Source organism: Arachis hypogaea, chromosome 10 (genome assembly GCF_003086295.3).
Source record: "Arachis hypogaea cultivar Tifrunner chromosome 10, arahy.Tifrunner.gnm2.J5K5, whole genome shotgun sequence".
Classification (NCBI taxonomy): domain Eukaryota; kingdom Viridiplantae; phylum Streptophyta; class Magnoliopsida; order Fabales; family Fabaceae; genus Arachis; species Arachis hypogaea.
The window spans coordinates 68,278,717-68,305,601 of NC_092045.1; the positions used below are offsets into that span (position 1 = coordinate 68,278,717).

Consider the following 26,885-nt stretch of genomic DNA (forward strand, 5'->3'; position numbering starts at 1 on the left):
TGAGAAGGTGCAGAAGAGCAGGGAGCTTGAGATCTTTCGCCTGGAAGATCCCTACATAGCAACAGATTGAGCTAGTGGAGCGTCCAACTTACGGACATTAAAGCAAAGTGCTTGGTGGGAGACAACCCACCGCGGTATGATCGTTCTTTTCTTTACTTTTAGTTTTTCTTCTTTAAATAACTATTCTCTTTATTAGTGCTTTCGTGCTCTTTCAATTACATGTCTTTATCTTTCTAAAAATAAAAAAATTTTGCCACACGACGCGATCGCACAAGCGACGCGTCCGCGTGGCAGGGGGAGTGAAGAAAAATAAAAATGAACAGAAAGTTTCGCAGGAGCAGCACTGGAGTCGTGCCAAAGGCACAATTTACTCCACGCGACCGCGTCGCATGGAAATCATGGCCTCCCACGCGACCGCGTACTCCACGTGGCCGCGTGCCCTGCATTTTCGACGTAAAAGGGTGCAGAATGCTATATTGTGCGAGAGTGGTGCTGGATTGGTGCTGGAAGCACAATCCTGGTTATGCGACCGCGTCGCCGACGTGGCCGTGTCAATTAACTTCTGATGCACACTCACGCGATCGCATTACCTACGCGATCGCGTCACCTTAATTTGGCAATTGAATTATATTGAACAGAGAGTTGTGCTGGAGCGAGGCTGCACTCGCGAACGCGTGCCTTCCGCGGCCGCGTCGCATGCGCCGCACAGCTCAACCCAATAAGCCAAATTATCTTATCTTTCTCTTCTCCAAACCCTACTTTTTCTTTTCCCCCCTTCTTTCTTCTTTCTCCCTTTCCCCTTCTACCTCACCTTTCACTTTCTCTCTCTCTCACCACCATTAACAAGGTTTTACCTTCTTCTTCCTTCTTCTCTTTTCTATCATTCTTATTATAGTATGTATATATATTATTATTTTCTCTTTTCTTTTCTTTTTCTTTTCACATCTTTATTTTTCCTTCTTCTTCTTTTACATGGTGTTAGAAACCTTTTGAGTCATCATTCCTCATTATATGCTTGTGGATTATTGCAAATTGTTTGACAATTATATTTTCTCCTATTTAAGGGATTGCTTGCATGTTCAATTCCATACTTTTTATATCTTGTTTACCATGCATGCCATGTATTTGTGAAAAAGCCCATATAGCACTATGCACTTTTCTATATTACTTTACTCTACTCTGCAATGCTTGCTTTTCGCAAATTCGCTTTCATATTTTATTATTTAAATTTAATTGTCAATACAACCGTGATAGTTAGTTTGTTACAAATGGTAACCTAACTTGGACATTGAATGTTTGATATATGCTACTCATGCCTTTGCCTGCATGCCAATAAACCTCTTGCATTCCATTGTCCTACATGCACTTGCTATATTTCCATTGATGAGCTTTTCACATGTAATCCGGACCATGTGTTCATGCCATTTATCTTTATTGTGCATTGACTATCACTTACACTACCCTCTTCCTTGCTCTATCTCTATGAATTTAATTTTCTTTCTCCTTCCTTCTTTCAGGATGGCCACCAAGAAAGGACAAGAGAAAGCTACTTCCAAACCATCAGCAAGAAGAGGAACTAAAAGAGCATTAGTGGCAGAGCCTTCTTCAACCGCAGTCAAGCCCTCAACAAAAAGAGTTAAGAGGATAATAAAGGTTGACGACAAAGAGAAAGCCTTTCCAGCAAAGGACACTGCGCGATTTACCAATCGCTACTGTGAGCAGATGTTCCCTATCCTAGCAGAAAGGAACTATAACAATGAATACCTTCTCATCCTCCCGCCCAATATTGCCACCTTTGTTGAGCCACAAATTGAGCGAAGATAATGGGGTTTCCTACGGAGACAGCCAAGGCAGGTCAATCTTTCTTGGGTAGTTGAGTTCTACTCCAACTTCTATATACCAACCTTGCAGTCTGTTTATGTCCGGCAGAAGCAAGTCCCCATTACAGAAGAGGCCATTCAGCAAGTTCTGAGTCTTTCCCCTATTCCAAAAGGAATGGACGCTTTTCAAGAAGCCACCCTTCAGCGCCAGAGATACCAATTTGACTGGGACTCTGTTCTCAGAGTCATTGCTTTACCTGGCAGCCGTTGGATCTACGAATATCACCGCAACCGCCCTAAGGGAATCTTGGCTTCCGCACTTACCTTGGAGGCTCGCGTATGGGCATAGATCATGTCCCATTACGTCTTTTCAAGCACTCATGAGTCCTCCTTCACTGCGGACGTGGCTGTTCTACTATGGTGCATCCTTACAGAGCAACCTCTGAATCTCTCAAGACACATCCGGCATGCTATAGAGCATGTACAAATCGCGGGCAACTCACCTTTCCCTGCCTTGGTCTCAAATCTTGTCTCCACAGCCGGAGTCTCCTGCAGAGCTGGGGACACCAAAGTCATGCTTCCATGGGATGATCAATATGTCCCTAATGGGAAATACCTCAGACTTTCAGCAGCCACTACAAGCCAGCCTACTGAGCTGGTTGAAGATATTCCTTTTTCAACACCACAAGCATCTACCACTGAGAAAGTGCTCCAGCAGATACTTGAAAAGTTGGATCGGCATGAACAAAAAGCAAAGATGAGAGAGGGCCGTAACGAGCACCGATTCAAACACCTCAAGGAGCTACTCAAGGGACGTTTCAGAGACTCAGACACCCCAGACTCCACTTCTTTTACCAGCACCGGGAGCCATACTGGTCCCGACTGTGGAGATACTGCCACCAGCCTACCCCTGTTCCTGACAGATGGCACCGAGGACGGTGCAAAGCCTTAAGTGTGGGGAGGTCGGTCAGTACCTGACTTCCGGAGGTAAATTCTCCTCTCTGACACCAATAATTAGGATATTTTAGTTAGATTTTTTTTCTTTCTTTTATAGAATAGAATAAATTGCATAGGTTAGGATAGTTGCATGCTACTTGATTGAAAAGACAATAAGTTTCTTTTAAAAAAAAATCTATCTTTGGAACAAAATTTCACTAATTTTTTTCAAAGTTTTTATGATAAATCTGCTTGAGTTGTATCTGGAACATGATGTTTGAGCTAAAGAACACATAACCTGTGAAAGATTTGAGCCTTTATGTATGGTTACACTATTTAACCATAATTATTTTATTCTTGTGTGTTTACTTCTCTATGATTGTAATCTATATTTTGTTTTATCTTATATGTCCAATATTTATTATATTTACATGCTTGCACATGATTGAGGCCATTATTTGTTTAAACTCACTTATCCAAATCAAGCCTACCCTTTTCAATTACCCTTGTTAACCACTTTGAGCTTTTAAAACCCCATTTGTTCTATATTTCACCACATTACTAACCTTAAGCTGAAAAACAATTGCATATCCCAAATTGAATCTTTGGTTAGCTTAAGATAGAATTGTGTGTGCTAGTTAAGTATGGGAAATTGTGGGAACAGAAGTTGTTAAGGGAATGTGTCATGAAAATTTAAAGAAAATTTGGATACCCACTCATGTGAAAATATAAAAATGAAAAATCTATGTGCATTGATAAGCTTTATTTATTCAAAAAAAAATATTCAATAAATAAGGGGACAAAATTACCCCAATGTTAAATTCAGAATTCAAAGATCAATGCACATATAATAGAATTAAAATACAAGGTTGAAACATGAGTATGGGTTGAAAAAGGGAATTATGGGTAGGTAGGCATGAATTTAAAAGTATATAGAATATATGTATATTAGGTGAGAGCTTAGGTTAATTAAAGATTCAATTTATAAAGCTCACTTAGCCATATGTATATCCTTACCTGCACCTTGGCCCCATTACAACCCTAAAAAGACCTCATGATGTTTGCAGTGGTATATTAACTGTTGTTGATTGGTTAGGAGAAAAACAAAAGTTAGAAAGCATGACTAGAGAAGAATAGAGTGATTACCCTATACACTAGAGATTAGAGCGTACATACATTATCAGTGAGGGTTCAATGCTCGAATTTTCATGTTTCCAGCCTTCATAAGCTATCTTCTTGCACTTTTATCGGTTTTATTATATGATGATAGAATTAGTGGAATTTGATTTGTAATTGTTTTGAAGGGCTTATTTACTTTTGATCAAGTGGATAATAATCATATAGTTGTATTTATTTATGTATGTAGGATTGCATTGCATTTCATGAGTTTTTGCATGTTCATACTTATTTCCTTGTCTCCTTCAATTTAGCATGAGGACATGCTAATGTTTAAGTGTGGGGAGGTTGATGAACCACTATTTTATAGTTTATATTGTGTTTAGTTGTGTGGTTTTGTTATGATCCTTACCCACTTATTCATTAATTTAGCATGCATTTAGATTTCCTTCCTGAATTTATTACATGTTTGAAAATTGCTTCCCAGAGACTTTAATTATTTAATTTTAATTCTCCTTTATTCCATTCGATGCCGTAATCTGTGTGTCAAGTGTTTCAGGCTTTATAGGGCATGAATGAAATGGAGATTGGAGAGGAAGCTAGCAAAAATGGAAGGAACACAAGAGTTTGAGGAGATAACCAGCAAAACGTGACGCGGTCGCATGGCTCACGCGACCGCGCGAAGGAGCGCAAATTGCAGTGACGCGGCCGCATGGGTTGCGCGACCGCGCGGATTGGAAAGCACAAGCAACGCGGTAGCGTGGATGACGCGAACGCGTGAAGAGGAAAAGCGCCAGCGACGCGTCTGCCTGGACGACGCGATCGCGTGACATGCGCGATCTGCATAAACTGCAGAATCTGAAACCAGCGACTTTGGACCCTATGTCGGCCCGGAACAGCAGACCAGAGTCATAGAATATGCAGAAACAATAGAGAAAACATTCATTAAGTAGTTTAGATCTAGTTTTTGACTCTCTTAGGTTTTTTTCTCTCTAGTTTTAAGAATTTTAATTTTCAATTGATCTTAGCATTGGAACATTGAGAAGAGTTATTTTCCTCATCAAGATTTCATCACTCTAGTTTGTTCTCTTAACTTGGTTTTATTCTTCCATGTTCTTTGTTATGTTCAATTTTGTCATTCAGATATTTTTATGATTAATTAATGCAAGGATTATTTCTTTTTAATTTAAATTCCATTCCAATAATCATGTCTTCTTTTAATTCCCTTTCATGTGCCATGGATTCTTTATTTACAATGCGTGAGTAGTTTCATTACTTGATGGGGAGTTGATTAAAAGGAACTCTTGAGTTGGAAGGATTGAAAGAAAAAATTGTAATTGGGTTGAATGTTGGATTGCTATCCTGTCACCGACGCCAATCCCTTTGAACTAAGTGGGTTGCAACTTGTGAACAGATCTGGCATTTCCACTTGTTTGACTTTCTCTTACCTAGTAAGGGATAACCAAAAAGAACAACTATTAATTATAAATTAATCTTACAATCACACCATCAATGATAGAGATTCTAACCAATCAATTCCCAGTCAAGGCCTCTTATTTTTATTATTTAAAATTCCTCAATTTAAATCCCAATTTACTTAGCTCAACTCTTTTTGGAATATCTGATTAATAAAACAGCACATTTTTCTGCAACTCGTTGGGAGACGACCTGGGACTTAAAACTCCCAGTAATTTTAATTTAAACTTTCAATGACATATTTCTAAATTGATAGGCAGATTTTCGGTGAGTTAAGAACTATACTTGCAACGTAACCATTTTAATAAATTTTTAATTCACCAGCTTCTGCACTCCATCAAGTGTCAATGGGTATCAACTTGACCACCAAGGGTTCTCAAATCACCAAATCAATTAGACCCGATGACTCAAGTTTAACCAATTCCCTTAACCTAGGCCAAGAGTAAAGGAAACTACTCCATAATCAAGGGAAATATTTCATCAAACACATGGTATGCACTAACAAAAGACATATTCAAATTGCAAATAAATTGGAAATTACAAATACCTACTAACAATTATCAATGGAAAATAACTCAAACAACACTATTAATCATGGAAAACATCAATACAATGGTAGAAATTCAAGATCCATTAAGTTCATAAAATGAGAAGAAAATAGAAAAATAACAAGGAAGCATAAATCCAACACAAGATCCAAAATGAAATTATACTATAGAAATCAAATTAAGTAATTCAAACTAAAATCAACAATATCCTATTCAGAATTTCAACAAGGAAAATCAAATCAAACTAGATCTAGAGAAGAATGAGGGTTTCTCTCTCTAGAAGAACAAGAACAAAAACTAGCCAAAATTCTATGTAAGTATGTATGAATGATCCCTCCCTTTTCCCCTACAAAGACGCATGTTTCCAACTAGCTGTTTAGAGGTTTGGAACGCTTGGATTGGTGGAAAAACATAGAAAAATTTGAAAAACAGAGCACCAACCCACGCGTACGCGCACCTCACGCATACGCATGCTCCAAGCATTTCGGCCAATCCATGCGCACGCGTCACCCACGCGTACGCGAAGATGAAGAAGTTTCATTCCTCTAGACACTTACCCGAGAGATGTGCCTACATCATGCAAACTTTGTGCATGAGGCACAAGTCAACCCACGCGTACGCGTGCCTCACGCATACGCGTCGATCCTCTCGGACACCACCCGCGCGTACGCCTCGACCCCATTGCACCTCACCACGCGCACGCGTGCACTACGCGTATGCGTGGATTGCCTTCCCCCCATCATCTTCTTTTCTTCTCTTCTTTCCATTTCTTTCCTTCTTCTTACTTCTTCTCTTTTCTTTCCACTCTTCACCCCTCGTCCAACACTATCAAACACCATTTACAACCATTCTTTTTAGTTAATTATTTGTTTAGTTAGTTAATTTTACATTTCATTTTCTCTTTCATTAAAAGTGTTGGATTTTCGATCTTGTTTACTATATATTCTGCTTATTATTAATTGACTACTATTTTAGCATAATTGTTTTTGATATTCATTGTTGGTTAACTATTGAGGTTATAATTTGCTATAGAGCATTTTGTTAACCTTTTCTCACATTTATTCAATAAAATAGCATAGTTTCATGATTGTCTCCTAATTTATGCTTAAATGTGAAAATATGCTTTTGGACCCTTGATTTGATAATTTTAATCTTCCTTTGATTCCACTAGATGTCTTGATGTGTTTGGTAGTGATTTCAGATTGAAAAGGGCTAGGAATGGATCATAGGAGTGAAGAGAAAGCATGCAAAGTGGAGAAATCAAGAAAAGTCAAAGATTTAGGATGTGTCCATGGACGCCCACGTGCACTAGACGCATACGCGCGGATTGTAAAAATCTCATGGACGCGTACGCGTACTGTACGCGTATACGTCGGTGCTGTCACGTGATTTTTAAGTGAATCGTGCCTAGCGAATTCGCAGAGGCTGTGGGGCCCAATCTGAACAACCTTGGCGCCAAAATGCTTAAAAGGATCAAGGATTGAAGGGAAAGGCATCATTCCACACCTTAGAACATAACACACTTTCGATCTAGTTTTAGAGTTAGGTTTTCTAGAGAGAGAAGCTCTCTCCTCTCTCTAGAATTAGGATTAGATTTAGGTTAGAATTTCTTAGATCTAGGTTTTAATCCTTGCTTTCATCTACTTCTACCTTTCAATTCTATGTTGCTACATCTTGTTCTTATATTCTCCTGTTGTAATTTCCTTTATTTTGTTTCTATACTTTGTAAGTTGATCTACTATTGTTCCTCTTATTTTCTTTTAATGCAATTTGAGGTAATTCATGATAATTGTGTTTTTCTTGATTGTTGTTGTTAATTCTTTGCAATTAATTGTTGTTAGATTTCATTCTTGTTGTCAATTTACTATGCTTTCTGATGAGCGGATAGTTTATACGCTTTTTGGCATTGTTTTTAGGTAGTTTTTAGTAGGATCTAGCTACTTTTAGAGATGTTTGCATTAGTTTTTATGCTAAATTCACATTTCTGAACTTTAGTATGACTTTGTGTGTTTTTCTGTAATTTCAGGTATTTTCTGGCTGAAATTGAGGGACCTGAGCAAAACTCTAATAAGAAAGCTGACAAAGGACTGCTGATGCTGTTGGATTCTGACCTCCCTGCACTCGAAATAGATTTTCTGGAGCTACAGAACTCCAAATGGCGTGCTCTCAATGGCGTTGGAAAGTATACATCCAGAGCTTTCCAGCAATATGTAATAGTTCATACTTTATTCGTGATTACACGACGTAAACTGGTGCTCAACGCCAGTTTCATGCTGCATTCTGGAGTCAAACGGTAGAAACACATCACGAACCAGGGTTGAACGCCAAAAACACGTTACAACTTGGCGTTCAACTCCAAAAGAAGCCTCTGCACGTGTAAAGCTCAAGCTCAGTCCATGCACACACCAAGTGGGCCCTGGAAGTGGATTTCTGCATCAATTACTTACTTCTGTAAACCCTAGTAGCTAGTCTAGTATAAATAGGACATTTTACTATTGTACTAGGTGTCTCTGACCATTCGGTCTTTTGACCACATATCTGGTCCTTCTCCCTATTTTTGAATTCATATCACATTTTGGGGGCTGGCCATTCGGCCATGCCTGGACCATCACTTATGTATTTTCAACGATGGAGTTTCTAAACACCATAGATTAAGGGTGTGGAGCTCTGCTGTACCTCTGAGTTTAATGCAATTCTTACTATTTTCTATTCAATTCAGTTTATTCCTATTCTAAGATATTCGTTGCACTTTAACATGACGAATGTGATGATCTGTGACACTCATCATCATTCTCACCTATGAACGCATGATTGACAACCATTTCTGTTCTACCTTAGGCCGGGCGCATATCTCTTGGATTTCTTAATCAGAATCTTCGTGGTATAAGCTAGAATTGATGGCGGCATTCTTGAGAATCCGAAAAGTCTAAACCTTGTCTGTGGTATTCCGAGTAGGATTCAGGGATTGAATGACTGTGACGAGCTTTAAACTCGCGATTGTTGGGCGTGATGACAAGCGCAAAAGAATCAATGAATTCTATTCCGACATGATCGAGAACCGAGAGAACCGATAGATGATTAGCCGTGCTGTGACAGAGCATTTGGACCATTTTCACTGAGAGGATGGGATGTAGACATTGACAACGGTGATGCCCTACATACAGCTTGCTATGGAAAGGAGTAAGAAGGATTATGAAGGCAGTAGGAAAGTAGAGATTCAGAAGGAGCACAACATCTTCATACGCCTATCTGAAATTCCCACCAATGATTTACATAAGTATTTCTATCTTTATTTTATGTTTTATTTATTATTATTATTATTCAAAAACTCCATAACCATATATTATCCACCTAACTGAGAATTACAAGATGACTATAGCTTGCTTCATACCAACAATCTCCGTGGGATCGACCCTTACTCACATAAGGTTTATTACTTGGATGACCCAGTGCACTTGCTGGTTAGTTATGCGAAGTTGTGAAGAAAGTGATGAGTTATAAATGCGCATACCAAAGTTGAATGCCATTATTAGAGATCACAATTTCGCCTACTAAGTTTTTGGCGCCGTTGCCAGGGAATCAATTTCGAACAACAATTTCACAATTGTTTACAGACCACAATGGTGACAAGTTTTTAATCCGGTAACAACACCAAATTTTTGGCGCCGTTGCCGGGGATTGTTCGAGTTTGGACAACTGACGGTTCATCTTGTTGCTCAGATTAGGTAATTTTCTTTTCATTTATTTTCAAAAAAAATTTTCAAAAATCTTTCAAAAAATTTTCTCCCTCTGTTTTCGAAAAATCCTTCAGAGTTTTTAAGAATGAATTCTAGATTTTCAAAATGGTATGCTGAAGCTTGGCTGGCCATCAAGCTTTAGACTAACCTGGTATGATTCCTGGAATTTTGATTGAGGACTTTGAATTCATTACTTCCTTTTTCCTATATGTTTTGGAAAAAAATAATAAAAATACAAAAAAAATCATAAAAACATAAAAATCAAAAATATTTTGTGATTCTTGTTTGAGTGTGTGTCATGTTTTAAGTTTGGTGTCAATTGCATATTCATCTTCTTCTTGCATTTTTCGAAAATTCATGCATTCATAGTGTTCTTTATGATCTTCAAGCTGTTCTTGGTAAGTCTTCTTGTTTGATCTTTAAATTTTCTTGTTTTGTGTTATATGATGTTTTTCATGTGCATTTTTGCATTCATAGTGTCTAAACATGAAAGTTTTCTAAGTTTGGTGTCTTGCATGTTTTCTTTGCATAAAAAATTTTTCAAAAATTATGTTCTTGATATTCATCATGATCTTCAAAGTATTCTTGGTGTTCATCTTGACATTCATAGTGTTCTTGCATGCATTAAGTGTTTTGATCTAAAATTTTCATGTTTTGGGTCATATTTGTGTTTTTCTCCCTCCTCATTAAAAATTCAAAAATCAAAAAAATATCTTTTACTTTTTTCTCTCAAAATTTCAAAAATTTGAGTTGACTTAGTCAAAAAATTTTTAAAATTAGTTATTTCTTGTAAGTCAAGTCAAATTTTCAAAATTTTAAAAAAAATCAAATCTTTTTCATTTTTCTTACTATTTTTTTCGAAAATTTTAATTTAATTTTTCAAAATCTTTTTCTTATTTTATTTCAAATTTTCGAAAACTTCTCCTTCCTTTTCAAAATACTTTTAATTAATTAATTAATTTAAATTTTAATTTTAATTTTATTTCACCTTTAATTTTCAAAAATCATTAACTCCTTTTCAAAAATTATTTTCGAAAACTTCTCTCTCTCATCTTATTCTATTTATTTATTCATTTACTAACACTTCTCTTCATCTCAAATCTCTATTCCTATCCTCACCCTTGTGTTTGGATTATTCATTCTTCTTCACTCTTATTCCCTTTCTTCTTCTACTAACATAAAGGAATCTCTATACTGTGACATAGAGGATTCCTCTTCCTTTTCTGTTCTCTTCTTTCTCATATGAGTAGGAACAAGGAAAAAGGCATTCTTGTTGAAGCTGATCCTGAACCTGAAAGGACTCTGAAGAGAAAACTAAGAGAAGCTAAATTACAACAATCCAGAGACACCTTGCTGAAATTTTCGAACAAGAAAAGGAGATGGCAGCTGAACCCAACAACAATAATGCAAGAAGGATGCTTGGTGATTATACTACACCTACGTCCAAGTTTGATGGAAGAAGCATCTCAATTCTTGCCATTGGAGCAAACAATTTTTAGCTGAAACCTTAATAGTTGCTCTAATGCAACAAAACTGCAAGTTTCATGGACTTCCATCAGAAGATCCCTACCAGTTTTTAACTGAGTTCTTGTAGATCTGTGAGATTGTTAAGACTAATGGAGTAGATCCTGAAGTCTACAGGCTCATGCTTTTCCCCTTTGCTATAAGAGACAAAGCTAGAATATGGTTGGATTCACAACCTAAGGATAGCCTGGACTCTTGGGATAAGCTGGTCACGGCCTTCTTGGTTAAATTCTTTCCTCCTCAAAAGCTGAGCAAGCTTAGAGTGGATGTTCAGACCTTCAAGCAAAAAGATGGTGAATCCATCTATGAAGCTTGGGAAAGATACAAGCAGATGACCAAAAAGTGTCCTTCTGACATGTTTTCAGAGTGGACCAAGATAAATATATTCTATTATGGTCTGTCTGAGTTCTCTAAGATGTCACTGGACCATTCTACAGGTGGATCTATTCACCTAAAGAAAACGCCTGCAGAAGCTCAGGAACTTATTGAAATGGTTGCAAATAACCAATTCATGTACACTTCTGAGAGGAATTCCATGAATAATGGGACACCTCAAAGGAATGGAGTTCTTGAAATTGATGCTTTGAATGCCATATTGGATCAGAACAAAATGTTGACTCAGTAAGTCAACATGATTTCTCAAAGTATGAATGGATGGCAAAATGCATCCAACAGTACTAAAGAGGCATTTTCTGAAGTAGAAGCTTATAATCCTGAGAACCCTGCAATAGCAGAGGTAAATTACATGGGTGAACCTTATGGAAACACCTATAATTCATCATGGAGAAATCATCCAAATTTCTCATGGAAGGATCAACAAAAGCCCCAACAAGGCTTTAATAATGGTGGAAGAAATAGGCTCAATAATATCAAGCCTTATCCATCATCTTCTCAGTAACAGACAGAGAATTCTGAGCAGAGCACCTCTAATTTAGCAAACTTAGTCTCTGGTCTGTCTAAGGCCACTTTAAGTTTCATGAGTGAGACAAGGTCCTCCATCAGAAATTTGGAGGCACAAGTGGGCCAGCTGAGTAAGAAAGTCACTGAAACTCCTGCTAGTACTCTCCCAAGCAATACTGAAGAGAATCCAAAAAGAGAGTGCAAGGCCATTGACATAATCAACATGGCCGAACCTAGAGAGGAAGGAGAGGACGTGAATCCCAATGAGGAAGACCTCATGGGACGTCTCTCAAGCAAGAAGGAGTTCCCTATTGAGGACCTAAAGGAATCTGAGGCTCATATAGAGACCATAGAGATTCCATTAAACCTCCTTCTACCATTCATGAGCTCTGAAGACTATTCTTCCTCTGAAGAGTATGAAGATGTAACTGGAGAGCAAGTTGCTCAATATCTAAGAGCTATCATGAAGCTAAATGCCAAGTTGTTTGGTACTGAGACTTGGGAAGGTGAACCTCCCTTGCTCATTGGTGAACTAGATACATGGGTTCAACAAACTTTACCTCAAAAGAAATAAGATCCTGGTAAATTCTTAATACCATGTATCATAAGTGCCATGACCTTTGACAAGGCTCTGTGTGACCTAGGGTCAGGCATAAATCTTATGCCACTCTCTGTAATGGAGAAGCTGGGGATCATTGAGGTACAGCCTGCCATATTTTCATTGCAAATGGCAGACAGATCACAAAGACAAGCTTATGGATTAGTAGAGGATGTCTTAGTAAACGTTGAGGGCCTTTACATCCCTACTGATTTCATAATCTTAGAGTCTAGGAAGAATGAGGATGAATGCATCATCCTTGGAAGACCCTTCCTAGCCACAGCAAGAGCTGTGATTGATGTTAACAGAGGAGAATTAGTCCTTCAATTGAATAGGGACTACCTTGTGTTTAAGACCCAAGGGTGTTCCTCTGCAACCATGGAGAGGAAGCATGAAAAGCTTCTCTCAGTACAGAGTCAAACAAAGCCTTCACAATCAAACTCTAAGTTTGGTGTTGAATCCCCATATACAAACTTTAAGTTTGGTGTTGGGAGTCTACAACATTGACGTGATCACCTGTGTGGCTCCATGAGAGCCCACTGTCAAGCTATTGACATTAAAGAAGCGCTTATTGGGAGGCAACCCAATTTTTATTTATCTAATTTTATTTTTCTTTTTTTGTTCTTTTATGTTTTATTAGGTTCATGATCATGTGGAGTCACAAAAAAATACTAAAATTAAAAACAGAATCAAAAACAGTAGAAGAAAAATCACAACCTGGAGGAAGGACTTACTGGCGTTTAAATGCAAGTAAGAGGCATCTGGCTGGTGTTCAATGCCAGAACAGAGCATGGATCTGGCGTTGAACACCAGAAACATGCAGTAATCTGGCGTTTAAATGCCAGGATTACACACTGAGGAAAGCTGGCGTTCAACGCCAGAAACATGCTGCAGATGGGCGTTGAACGCCCAGAACAAGCATAAAGCTGGCGTTTAACGCCAGAAACAAGCATCAATCTGGCGTTAAATGCCAGGATTGCACTCAGATGGCATTTTACACGCCTAATTGGTGCAGAGATGTTAAATCCTTGACACCTCAGGATCTGTGGACCCCACAGGATCCCCACCTACCTCAACCCACCTTCTCCCTTCTTCACCAATCACCTCAATCTCTCTTCCCCATCACCTCTTCACCACTCACATCCATCAATCTCTTCCCCACCCAATCCCACCCATATGGCCGAAACATACACATCTCTCCCTCTCCTCCATATCTTTTTCTCCTTCCTTTCTTTCCTCTTTGCTCGAGGGCAAGCAACATTCTAAGTTTGGTGTGGTAAAAGCATACCTTTTTTTATTTTTCTAAAACTATTGATGGCACCTAAGGCCAGAGAAACCTCAAAAAAGAGAAAAGGGAAGACAAAAAGCTTCCACCTCCGAGTCATGGGAGATGGAGAGATTCATCTCAAGGGTCTATAGCTTAGTAGAAGAGCATTTGACTGCACATCAAGAGAGCATGAGGAATTCCCTCATCAAGAAATCCCTGAGATACCTCAGGAGATACATTTTCCTCCACACAATTATTGGGAGCAACTAAGGATAAGAGCACCAAAATCACTAGGGATCAAGCAACAGAGGCAAGGAAGAGACATAGAGGAGCTCAAAAAGCACCATTGTTCCTTCAAAAAGGCGCCACCCTCACTAAGGTGGACTCATTCCTTAACTTCCTTGTTCTTAATTCTCTGTTTTTCGATTTTATCCTATATGTTTGTCTATGTTTTGTGTCTTTACTTCATGATCATCAGTATTTAGTAACTATGTCCATAGGCTATGAATAATTCCATGAATCCTTCACCTTTCTTAAATGAAAAATGTTTTTAAATCAAAAGAACAAGAAGTACATGAGTTTCGAAATTGTCCTTGAATTTAGTTTAATTATATTGATGTGGTGACAATACTTTTTTGTTTTCTGAATGAATACTTGAACAGTGCATATTTTTTATCTTGTTGTTTATGAATGTTAAAATTGTTGGCTCTTGAAAAAATGATGAACAAAGAGAAATGTTATTGATAATCTGAAAAATCATGAAATTGATTCTTTAAGCAAGAAAAAGCAGTGAGAAAGCAAAAGCTTGCGAAAAAAAGAAGAAAAAAAGTGGCAAAAAAAATAGAAAGAAAAAGAAAAAGCAAGCAGAAAAAGCCAATATCCCTTAAAACCAAAAGGCAAGGGTAAAAAGGATCCAACACTTTGAGCATCAATGGATAGGAGGGCCCAAGGAAATAAAATCCAGGCCTAAGTGGCTAAATTAAGCTGTCCCTAACCATGTGCTTGTGGCATGCAGGTCCAAGTGAAAATCTTGAGATTGAGTGGTTAAGGTCATGATCCAAAACAAAAAGAGTGTGCTTAAGAGCTCTGGACACCTCTAACTGGGGACTTTAGCAAAGCTAAGTCACAATCTGAAAAGGTTCACCCAGTCATGTGTCTGTGGCATTTATGTATCCGGTGGTAATACTGGAAAACAAAATGCTTAGGGCCACGGCCAAGACTCATAAAAGTAGCTGTGTTCAAGAATCAACATACTTAACTAGGAGAATCAATAACACTATCTGAAATTCTAAGTTCCTAGGATGCCAATCATTCTAAACTTCAAAGGATAAAGTGAGATGCCAAAACTGTTCAGAAGCTAAAAGCTACAAGTCCCGCTCATCTAGTTAGAACTAATATTCATTGATATTTTGAGCTTTATAGTATATTCTCTTATCTTTTATCCTATTTGATTTTCCGTTGCTTGGGGACAAGCAACAATTTAAGTTTGGTGTTGTGATGAGCGGATAATTTATACGATTTTTGGCATTATTTTTAGGTAGTTTTTAGTAGGATCTAGCTACTTTAGGGATGTTTTCATTAGTTTTTATGCTAAATTCACATTTCTAGACTTTACTATGAGTTTGTGTATTTTTCTATAATTTTAGGTATTTTCTGGCTGAAATTGAGGGACCTGAGCAAAACTCTGATAAGAAGGCTAACAAAGGACTGCTAATGCTGTTGGATTCTGACCTCCCTGCACTCAAAATAGATTTTCTGGAGCTACAGAACTCCAAATGGTGCGCTCTCAATGGCGTTGGAAAGTAGACATCCATAGATTTCCAGCAATATATAATAGTCCATACTTTATTCGTGATTAGATGATGTAAACTGGCGCTCAACGCCAATTTCATGCTGCATTCTGGAGTCAAACGCCAGAACATTGTCACGAACCATAGTTGAACGCCAAAAACACGTTACAACTTGGCGTTCAACTCCAAACGAAGCCTCTGCACATGTAAAGCTCAAGCTCAGCCCAAGCATACACCAAGTGGGCCCTAGAAGTGGATTTCTGCATCAATTACTTACTTCTGTAAATCCTAGTAGCTAGTCTAGTATAAATATGACATTTTACTGTTGTACTAGGTGTCTCTGACCATTCAGTCTTTTGACCACATATCTGGTCCTTCTCCCTATTTTTGAATTCATATCACATTTTGGGGGCTGGCCATTCGGCCATGCCTGGACCATCACTTATGTATTTTCAACGGTGGAGTTTCTACACACCATATATTAAGGGTGTGGAGCTCTGCTGTACCTCTGAGTTTAATGCAATTACTACTATTTTCTATTCAATTCAGTTTATTCCTGTTCTAAGATATTCGTTGCACTTTAACATGATGAATGTGATGATCTGTGACACTCATCATCATTCTCACCTATGAACGCGTGATTGACAACCACTTCCGTTCTACCTTAGGCCAGGCGCATATCTCTTGGATTCCTTAATCAGAATATTCGTGGTATAAGCTAGAATTGATAGCGGCATTCATGAGAATCCAGAAAGTCTAAACCTTTTTTGTGGTATTCCGAGTAGGATTCAGGGATTGAATGACTGTGACGAGCTTCAAACTCGCAATTGTTGGGCGTGATGACAAGCGCAAATGAATCAATGGATTCTATTCCGACATGATCAAGAACCGACAGATGATTAGTCGTGCTGTGACAGAGCATTTGGACCATTTTCACTGAGAGGATAGGATGTAGCTATTAACAACGGTGATGCCCTACATACAGCTTGCCATGGAAAGGAGTAAGAAGGATTGGATGAAGGCAGTAGGAAAGCAGAGATTCAGAAGGAGCACAGCATCTTCATACGCCTATCTGAAATTCCCACCAATGATTTACATAAGTATTTCTATCTTTATTTTAGGTTTTATTTATTATTATTATTATTCGAAAACTCCATAACCATTTATTTTCCACCTAACTGAGAATTACAAGATGACCACAGCTTGCTTCATACCAACAATCTCCGTGGGATCGACCCTTACTCACGTAAGGTTTGTTACTTGGACGACCCAGTGCACTTGCTGGTTAGTTGTGCGAAATTGTGAAGAAAGTGCCGAGTTATAAACACGCATACCAAAGTTGAATGCCATTATTAGATATCACAATTTCGCCTACCACTTTCCTTTTATGCCTTCCAAGTGTTTGATAAAATGCTTGGAAGAATGTTAGAGTAGAATTTTATGTTCTTGGCTTGATATGGTAGCTTAGGAACTCTTGAGTTACTAATATCCAAGTGATTGATGATTGATAGCCATTGACTCTAGCTCTCATTAATTCAATTAGTGAATAGTTAGGACTTATGGACTTGGATTGATATAGCTCATTTGTCTTTCCTTTACTTGTTAGAGGATGATTTAATGGATTGATCCTTGCAATTATCATGTTGTGATTAATGATAGGGATAGAGATCCTTAACCACCAAACCTTGCCAAGACCGTTTTATAATTTGATTTTCATTACTTTTCATATTTCTTATCCAAAACCTTCCAAATATACAACTCATAACCAATAACAAGAATACTACCCTGCAATTCCTTTGAGATATGACCCGATGTTTAAATACTTCAGTTATTAGATTTATTAGGGGTTTGTACTTGTGACAAACAAATTTTTGTATGAAAGCATTATTGTTGGTTTAGAAACTATACTTACAACGAGATTTCATTAGTAAAATTCTAGACCACACAAAAAAATACGATCATCAAAATGGCACCGTTGGCGGAGAATTGCAATTGTGTTCCTTGTTATTGGTTATTGTATATATGTGAATATTGTGAATATAGTTGTCTTTTGCTTGTTTGTTAGTTTTTGCTAGTTTTTAGAGCTTTGTTAGTTTTATTTTGCTTCCACTATGAATTCTCACCCCTTTGCCTATGAGTTTGGATCAAATTGTGTTGTAGGAGTTATGAACTTTAATGACAACATGCATCAAGGATGGAACCATCAAAGATGGGAGGAGCCTCAAGGAATTGATCACTTCTCTTGGCAACAACCTCCGGACACTTATAGGTATAATTCCCATCCTAATGCATGTCAATTCAATGGCTATGATGAACCTTCTTGTGACTATCAACAACCACCATCATATGCCTATGAAACCCATCCTCAACATGATCCTCAATCATACTCACAAGCCTCTTTTTACCAAACACCCCCAATGACCCTTATTCATTATATGACCAATTACCCATGCCATATCCTTGTGACTATCACAAATAAGAACCTTTAGAACCACCACAACCCTATCATGATTACTACCAAGAACCACCTCAATACACATCACCGCCATATTTCCACCAAGAAGAACCACCTTCCTATTATGAACCCTTTCTCCAAAATGATGAACCTTCCTATCCACCCCAAGCTCCAATGGACAATTCTCTCACTTTGATACTTAAAGGACAAGAGGCCATGCAAAGGAATGCACTAGAGTTTTGTGGCTAACTTGACCGAGGTAGTGCACACTTTAGCCTACCAATGCTTGAACACTCAAGGTACTTCCGTGGCCATATATGATAGATCAAAAGAAGAGAAAAGCATGAAGGAGAGATTTGAAAGACCGGTGGAGAGTGAGGAGCTAGACTTTGTATTGGAACAATTGGAGGAAGCCATGATTGTTTAAGAAGAGGAAGAGGTGGTTGAAGATTTAGGAGATGCGGAACCACCATGGGAATCTCAAGAACCTCTCCCCAAGAAGCCTAATATTGATGTTGAGGAGGGTGTACAACCTCCAAAGCATATCATAGTTGGAGACTTTGAAGAGGTTAATCAAGAGGAAAACTCCATCATTAATGAATTCTTATCCAAAATGGAATCCTCTTCCATGGAATTTGAAGTTGAAGTTATTGAAGACAACTCAACACCAAGCAACATTGATGACCTTGTTGAAGATTCTTCCGACGAATGTGAAGCCGATATTGATGTAGATTTCACACAACCTCCCAAGTTTGACTCGATTGATGATGAGGAGGAAATGGAAGAAGTCAACAAGCAAGAAGAATCTGAAGAAAGTTGTCAAGAGGTGGAAATCACTAAGAAAGAGCATAAGGGAGTAGACCTCGCATTGTCTAAGTGTGGAGAAGTTACCCTTCCTAAGTTACCGTCCAACACAACATTTAAGTGGGTAAAACTCTTACCCTTAAGCTTCACTTTCTCACTTGAATATGGCTTGATTGAAATGGATGGGCAACTTAGAGCTCTTCATGGAACTAAGAGTAAAAAGGAGTTGTGTAGTGGTCGGAAGCATGGAATTAGGCTCATTAAGGGTCTAGGAAGATGATTTGGCTTTCTAAAGAGAATTCTATGTGTCAACCACCCGGATGAAAGATTCATGATAATCCACTTGAAGATGGGTGTGAAAACAAGATATAGGATCCCGGATCGAAAGATGAAGACCAACTGTGGGAGCTCATCTCTTGGGTAGAACTTTACCCAAGCTTGGTGAAGACGGTTGGAATTTCTGTCAACCATTTGAGGAGCAAAGATCCTTGGAAATTCAAGGATAAGTACAAGCATAAGCCACCATGACAAAGAGCTTCCCAAATGTCCAACTTAAGGACTTAAACTAAAAGTGCTAGGTAGGAAACACCCCACCATGGTAAACTCTTTCCACTCTCTTATAGCTTTGATTAATAAGTAATTTGAGTTGCCATTGTAGGTAGTTTTTCTCTTCATATAGTTGTTTTAATAATTTGGTTGTTGGTTGCGTATGATGCAAGTTTCCTTGCTTATACTTGAAAACCCCTCAAAAGCCAAAAAGATTTTTCTAGTTTTGCATTTTTTGGTTGGTTTTGATATGTAAGTAGTGTTAGGGAGATTTTGAGCTATTCTTAGTATTTTTAAAAAAAAATGAAGAGAGGGCCGGGACGCGTACGCACGCTGTATGCGTACGCATCGATGAGCAGATGCAGCCCCCATACATTTTTCCAGAGAGTTAGGCAAACATTGTACAAACACTGGGTGTGTAGCACAAGGTTCATGCATGCGTACACGTATGTCACGCGTATGCGTCGATGCGTTTAAAGAAAGGCACGCGTGCGCGTACATGACGCGTACGCGTCGATTTGCTGACACAGTTCCCATACATATGACCCGAGAGTTGTGCTAACTCCGGACCAACACTATGCCTCTGGCCCAACTCTCAACCCACGCGGACGCGTCCATGTGTACATCCTCATTCACGCTTCGGCGCACTTGGCGCCTCCAAATCCCTCCTTTCCTTCGACCACCCATGCCCAGCGTACAGGATGCGTACGTGTGGTTTTGAAATTCATAACCCCCTGGGATGCGAGAACCCTACCATTCATGTACCCTACCCCTCCTTCCTCCCAATGTTTCCTTCCTCTCTTCCCTTCATAACCACCGCTCTCAAGCTCATGACTGCCACCGACCGCCAATGCCGGCGCCCATCGCTGCCGCCGTCTCCTCTCTCCTTCCTTCCCCTTCTCCTCCCTCTTTCTTTCCTCCTCTTTTCTCACTTCCCTCTCTCACCGCCCTCTCTCTGTTCTCCTTCTAGTAACCCAACTCTACCATAGTCACCGGCGAACCCTCCGCCACCTTCATCATCACTTTTCTCCCCCCTTCTCACATTCAACCTCCTTTCCTTTACTGCTTCACCGCACCATGTACCCTAGGCTGCCCTTTGCTTTACTGCTTCGCGCCGCGTTGCTCCCTGCACCACCGCGAGGCCCATCGCCACCAATTTGGGGCGGTGCTGCTGTTCTTCCTATTTCCCAGTCCTACATTTTCTATTCTGCCTACCTTCCAGGTTTCTCCTGCCTCCCATTACCCTATTTTCTTACTTGCTAGTCAATTTTATCTGTTACGTTTAGCTAGATTAATTATTGAATTTCTGGTTTTTTAGGATAGTTAGAAATTGGTACACGAAATTGTGATCACACTTTTCACAACTCTGCACAACTAACCAGCAAGTGCACTGGGTCATCCAAGTAATACCTTACGTGAGTAAGGGTCAATCCCACGGAGATTGATGGCTTGAAGCAAGCTATGGTCATCTTGTAAATCTCAGTCAGACGGATTCAAATGGTTATGAGGATTTGATAATTAAAAGATAAATAAAATGGAAAATAACATAGAGATACTTATGTAATTCAGTAATGGAAATTTCAAATAAGCATTTGGAGATGCTTTGTTGCTTCTGAACCTCAGCTTTCCTATTGTCTTCATCCAATCATGCGTCCTCCTTTCCATGGCAAGTTGTATGATCTTCTCAGTGAAAATGGTCTTGCTACAGTTTCTGTACAGCTAATCAACTGTCGAATTTCTCGTCTCAGATGAAAAATACCAAGCACAGCTACCGCAGAGCTAATCATCTGTCGGTTCTCACTTGTGTCGGAATAGGATCCCTTGATCCTTTTGCACACTGTCACTGCGCCCAATAGTCGTGAGTTTAAAGCTCGTCACAATCATCCCATCCCAAATCCTACTCGGAATACCACAAACAAGACTTAGACTTTTCAGATCTCAGGAATGCTGTCTATTGGTTCTAGCCTATACTAAACTTAGAAGTTGAGTGTGGGGGCTCTGTCTGACTCTGTATTGAGAGAAACTTTTCATGCTTCTTCTCCATGTTTACAAAAGAAGATCCTTGAGTCTTAAACATAAGGTAGTCCTCATTCAATTGAAGGACTAACTCTCCTCTATCCACATCAATCACAGCCCTTGCTGTGGCTAGGAAGGGTCTTCCAAGGATGATGGATTCAACCTCATCCTTCCCAGTGTCTAGGATTATGAAGTTAGCAGGGACGTAAAAGCCTTCAACCTTCACTAAGACATCCTCTACAAGTCCATAAGCCTGTTTCATTGATTTGTCTGCCATCTCTAGTGAGATTCTGCAGCTTGTACCTCAAAGATCCCTAATTTCTCCATTACAGAGAGTGGCATAAAGTTGATACTTGACCCCAGGTCACACAGAGCCTTTTCAAAGTTCATGGTGCCTATGGTGCAAGGTATTAAGAACTTTCCGGGATCCAGTTTCTTTTGAGGCAATGTCTGCTGAATTCATGTATTTAGTTCATTGATGAGCAATGGAGGTTCATCCTCCCAAGTCTTATTACCAAATAACTTGGCATTCAGCTTCATGATTGCTCCTAGATACTGAGCAACTCGCTCTTCAACAGTGTCTTCATCCTCTTCAAAGGAAGAATATTCATCAAAGCTCATGAATGACAATAGTAAGTTTAGTGGAATTTCTATGGTCTCTGTATGATCCTCAGATTCATTTGGTTCCTCAATAGGGAACTTATTATTGGTCAGTGGACGTCCTTTGAGGTCTTCCTCACTAGGAATCACTGCCTTTTCACTCTCTCCAGGTTCGGCCATTTTGGTTATAGTTATGGCCTTGCACTCTCTTTTTGGATTCTCTTCTGTATTGCTTGGGAGAGTATTAGGAGGAGTTTCAGTAACTCTTTTACTCAGCTGACCCACTTGTGCCTCCAATTTTCTGATGGAGGACCTTGTTTCAGTCATGAAACTGAGAGTGGTCTTAGATAGATCATAGACTATGTTTGCTAAGCCAGAGAAGCTCTGCTCATAATTCTCTGTCTGTTGCTGAGAAGATGATGGAAAAGGTTTGCTATTGCCAAACTTATTTCTCCTACCATTATTGTTGTTAAAGCCTTGTTGAGGCTTCTATTGATCCTTCCATGAGAAATTTGGATGATTTCTCCATGAAGGATTATAGGTGTTTGATGAGCGGATAATTTATACGCTTTTTGGCATTGTTTTTAGATAGTTTTTAGTAAGTTCAAGCTACTTTTAGGGATGTTTTCATTAGTTTTTATGATAAATTCACATTTCTGGACTTTACTATGAGTTTGTATGTTTTTCTGTGATTTCAGGTAATTTCTGGCTGAAATTGAGGGACTTGAGCAAAACTCTGAAAAAGGCTGACAAAAGGACTGTTGATGTTGTTGGAATCTGACCTCCCTGCACTCAAAATGGATTTTCTGGAGCTACAAAACTCCAAATGGCGAGCTCCCAACGGCGTTGGAACGTAGACATCCAGAGCTTTCCAGCAATATATAATAGTTCATACTTTATTCGGGAATTGACGACGTAAAGTGGCGCTCAACGCCAAGTACATACTGCTGTCTGGAGTTAAACGCCAGAAACACGTCACGACCCGGAGTTGAACGCCCAAAACACGTTACAACTTGGCGTTCAACTCCAAGAGGAGCCTCAGCTCGTGGATAGATCAAGCTCAGCCCAAGCACACACTAAGTGGGCCCCGGAAGTGGATTTATGCATCAATTACTTACTCATGTAAACCCTAGTAGCTAGTCTAGTATAAATAGGATAAGTTACTATTGTATTAGACATCTTTGGTCTCAGTTTTGTTTTATTCTTCATCTTAGGAGGCTATTGATCATGTTTTAGGGGGCTGGCCATTCGGCCATGCCTGAACCTTTCACTTATGTATTTTCAACGGTGGAGTTTCTACACACCATAGATTAAGGGTGTGGAGCTCTGCTGTACCTCAAGTTTCAATACAATTACTATTATCTTCTATTCAATTCTCTTTTATTCTTATTCCAGGATATATGTTGCACTTCAACTTGATGAATGTGATGATCCGTGACACTCATCATCATTCTCACCTATGAACGCACGTGACTGACAACCACTTCCGTTCTACCTTAGGCCGGGCGCATATCTCCTAGATTTCCCAACAGAATCTTCGTGGTATAAGCTAGATAGATGGCGGCATTCATGGGAATCCGGAAAGTCTAACCTTGTCTGTGGTATTCCGAGTAGGATTCCAGAATTGAATGACTGTGACGAGCTTCAAACTCTTGAAGGCTGGGCGTTAGTGACAGACGCAAAAGAATCAATGGATTCTATTCCAACCTGATTGAGAACTGACAGATGATTAGCCGTGCTATGACAGAGCATTTGGACCATTTTCACTGAGAGGATGGGATGTAGCCATTGTCAAGGATGATGCCTCCAGACGATTAGCCATGCAGTGACAGCACATATGACCATTTTCTCGAGAGGATGAAAAGTAGCCATTGATGACGGTGATGCCCTACATACAGCTTGCCATGGAAAGGAGTAAGAAGGATTGGATGAATGTAATAAGAAAGTAGAGATTCAAGAGGAGCACAGCAGCTCCATAGGCCTATCTGAAATTCCCACTATTGATTTACATAAGTATTTCTATCTTATTTTGTTTTCTGTTTATTATTAATTTTCGAAATCCATAACCATTTAATCTGCCTAACTGAGATTTACAAGGTGACCATAGCTTGCTTCATACCAACAATCTCTGTGGGATCGACCCTTACTCACGTAAGGTATTACTTGGATGACCCAGTACACTTGCTGGTTAAGTTGAACGGAGTTGTGTCCACACATAGCCAAGAGCCACAATAATGATTCCATACAATAACAAAGAGTACTACATTGATGTGATCACAATTTCGTCCACCAAGTTTTTGGCGCCGTTGCCGGGGATTGTTCGAGTATGGACAACTGACGGTTCATTTTGTTGCTCAGATTAGGTAATTTTCTTTTCAAAAATTTTTCAAAAATCTTTTTCAAAATTTTTCTTTTCTTTTTCGTTTTTCCAAACTTTATTTTTGAAAAATTTAATAAAAATCCAAAAAATTAATAAAATCATAAAAATCAAAAATATTTTGTGTTTCTTGTTTGAGTCTCGTGTCATGTTTTAAGTTTGGTGTCAATTGCATGCTTTAAAAATTTTTCTTGCATTTTTCGAAAATTCATGCATTCATGGTGTTCTTCATGATCTTCAAGTTGTTCTTGACAAGTCTTCTTGTTTGATCTTGATGATTTCTTGTTTTGTGTTGTTTGTTGTTTTTCATATGCATTTTTTGTTTGTTAGAGTCCATGCATTAAAGATTTCTAAGTTTGGTGTCTTGCATGTTTTCTTTGCATAAAAAATTTTTCAAAAATATGTTCTTGATGTTCATCATGATCTTCAAAGTGTTCTTGGTGTTCATCTTGACATTCATAGTGTTCTTGAATGCATCTTGTGTTTTGATCCAAAATTTTCATGTTTTGGGTCATTTTTGTGTTTTTCTCTCTCATCATTAAAAAAATTCAAAAATCAAAAAATATCTTTTCCTTGTTTTTCTCATAATTTTCGAAAATTTGAGTTGACTTAGTAAAAAATTTTCAAAATTAGTTGTTTCTTACAAGTCAAGTCAAATTTTCAATTTTAAAAATCTTATATTTTCAAAATCTTTTTCAAAAATCATATCTTTCTCATTTTTTTTCTATTTTTCGAAAATTTTAAAAAATCTTTTCTAAAATTATTTTCAAAATCTTTTCCTTATCTTTATATCAATTTTTCAAAAACTCACTAACAATTAATGTGATTGATTCAAAAATTTGAAGTTTGTTACTTTCTTGTTAAGAAAGGTTCAATCTTTAAGTTCTAGAATCTTATCTTGTAGTTTCTTGTTAGTGAAGTAAGTAATTTTAAATTTTTGAATTAAATCTTTTTATCTTTTATCTTATCTTTTTCAAAAATTTTATCTTTTTCAAGATTTGATTTCAAAATATCTTATCTAACTTCTTATCTTCTTATCTTTACAAATTTGATTTTAATATCTTTTTCAACTAACTCTTTGACTTTGTGTTTGTTTCTTATCTTTTTCAAAAATCACCTAACTACTTTTCACTCTCTAATTTTCGAAAATATCTCATCTCTTTGTCAAAAATTCTTTTGTTTTAAATTTTAATTTTAATCTTATCTTATCTCTAATTTTCGAAAATTACTAACACTTTTTTTAAAAAAAATTATTTTCGAATTTTCTATCCCTTCTCTCTTATTCTATTTAATTATTTACTTACTAACACTTCTCTTCACCCCTCTTCATCTAAAAATTCGAACCTAGTCTATCCCTTGTGTTTGGATTCTTCACTTTTCCCTCTTCTACTATCATAAAGGAATCTCTATACTGTGACATAGAGGATTCCTCTTCCTTTTCCTGTTTTCTTCTCTTTCACATGAGCAGGAACAAGGACAAAAGCACTCTTGTTGAAATTGATCCCGAACCTGAAAGGACTCTGAAGAGAAAACTAAGAGAAGCTAAATTACAACAATCTAAAGGTAACCTTTCAAAAATATTAGAACAAGAGAAGGAGATGGCAGCCGAACCCAATAACAATAATGCAAGGAGAATGCTTGGTGACTTTACCAAACCCATGTCCAAATTTGATGGAAGAAGCATCTCCATTCCTGCCATTGGAGCCAATAATTTTGAGCTTAAACCTCAGCTAGTTGCTTTAATGCAACAGAATTGCAAGTTTTATGGACTTCCATCTGAAGATCCTTACCAGTTTTTAACTGAGTTCTTGCAGATTTGTGAGACTGTTAAGACGAATGGAGTTGATACTGAAGTCTACAGACTCATGCTTTTCCCTTTTGCTGTAAGAGACAGAGCTAGAATATGGTTGGATTCACAACCTAAAGATAGCCTGGACTCCTGGGATAAGCTGGTCACTGCCTTCTTGGATAAATTTTTTCCTCCTCAAAAACTGAGCAAGCTTAGAGTGGATGTTCAGACCTTCAAACAAAAAGATGGTGAATCCCTCTATGAAGCTTGGGAAAGATACAAGCAGTTGACCAAAAGGTGCCCATCTGACATGTTTTCAGAATGGACCATATTATATATATTCTATTATGGTCTATCTGAGTTTTCGAAAATGTCATTGGACCATTCTGCAGGTGGATCCATTCACCTAAAGAAAACGCCTGCAGAAGCTCAAGAACTAATTGACATGGTTGCAAATAACCAATTCATGTACACTTCTGAGAGGAATTCCATAAATAATGGGACACCTCAGAAGAAAGGAGTTCTTGAGATTGATGCTTTGAATGCCATATTGGCTCAGAACAAAGTGTTAACTCAACAAGTTAAC

At 38.3% G+C, this 26,885-nt stretch overlaps 2 non-coding genes across 2 annotated transcripts; both read right to left on the bottom strand.

Annotated features, from left to right (window-relative positions):
- Positions 1–11,410: 11,410 nt before the first annotated feature.
- LOC112718671 (small nucleolar RNA R71) lies at positions 11,411–11,514 on the bottom strand. Its single transcript, XR_003161001.1, has one exon. It is a non-coding gene; the product is annotated as a small nucleolar RNA R71 (small nucleolar RNA).
- A 14,993-nt stretch (positions 11,515–26,507) lies between these two features.
- Positions 26,508–26,611, bottom strand: LOC112719189 (small nucleolar RNA R71). The gene has a single exon (XR_003161501.1). It is a non-coding gene; the product is annotated as a small nucleolar RNA R71 (small nucleolar RNA).
- Between the last annotated feature and the right edge of the window lie 274 nt (positions 26,612–26,885).